The sequence below is a fragment of the Chiloscyllium punctatum genome, chromosome 17, assembly GCF_047496795.1.
Source record: "Chiloscyllium punctatum isolate Juve2018m chromosome 17, sChiPun1.3, whole genome shotgun sequence".
NCBI classification, from domain to species: domain Eukaryota; kingdom Metazoa; phylum Chordata; class Chondrichthyes; order Orectolobiformes; family Hemiscylliidae; genus Chiloscyllium; species Chiloscyllium punctatum.
Window position 1 is genome coordinate 69,381,444 of NC_092755.1, and position 429 is coordinate 69,381,872.

Consider the following 429-nt stretch of genomic DNA (forward strand, 5'->3'; position numbering starts at 1 on the left):
AGTGTCCGTCGGCACCTTGCGAAAGGATTCCGGCTGGAATCCGGTCCCGCAGACACCGTTCCGGCAAACTCTGCGCTGGCTGGACCTCAACCTATTGCCTTGAAGAGTCTTCTCGTTCAATGATAGTGTGTCACCTGCCTCAGAGGACACAACCTGAGGCTGATTAGAACTACATAAATGTCCAACAATTTAAAAAAAAACCGTTTAAAGTTCCAAACCCAATGAGGTCCTCTGGAAGAATTTACTGTCCACTCCTTGAATTTCGCCATTTGTTAAGCATCCCTTAACTCTGGGCTGAATTTGACCAGATTCAGCTCAGTGTCAATTTCTGGGAGGGTTCGTGGAGAGTTTTGTGAGCACCAGTGAGTTTTCTCACGCAATTCACTTTGGGAGTTGGTACAGACAGTTGGGTCAACTGGGCTACTTTGC